The 330-nt window shown below is 47.0% G+C and overlaps 1 protein-coding gene across 8 annotated transcripts in view; it reads right to left on the bottom strand.

Moving 5' to 3' along the window:
* Positions 1 to 330, bottom strand: part of RNFT2 (ring finger protein, transmembrane 2) — a 60,085-nt gene that overhangs the window by 43,751 nt on the left and 16,004 nt on the right. The window lies entirely within an intron of this gene.

Raw genomic sequence — 330 nt, 5'->3', positions numbered from 1 at the left:
CCCAACCCTGTGTCCGCAGCAGACACCGCTAATCGATCATAGAGTTCTTTCCTTCTGAGCCTCAGTACCCTTTATAAAACATGCTCCCAAAGCCACAAAGAGTGAAAACTCATGAGAGCTATCCTTCCCCGAGAGAAGCAGGACCCATTGCATGTTAACATGCTTTTCTCCTTTCTCGGGTGAAATTCAGGTGAAATCTCCATCAAGGGCAGCTCTGAAAAATGAAACGGGAAATATACCTTGGAGCAGAGGTGTGACAGGCAGGTGCTGACAACGAAGAACCATGCCTAGCTTTTAGGAATTATAAGGTGGGTGACAGGATCTGTTAGC

This window comes from Pteropus alecto, unplaced genomic scaffold, assembly GCF_000325575.1.
Source record: "Pteropus alecto unplaced genomic scaffold, ASM32557v1 scaffold113, whole genome shotgun sequence".
In the NCBI taxonomy this organism is placed as follows: domain Eukaryota; kingdom Metazoa; phylum Chordata; class Mammalia; order Chiroptera; family Pteropodidae; genus Pteropus; species Pteropus alecto.
Note: the sequence above shows the minus strand (reverse complement) of the source record. Positions and strands in the feature narration are given on the sequence as shown.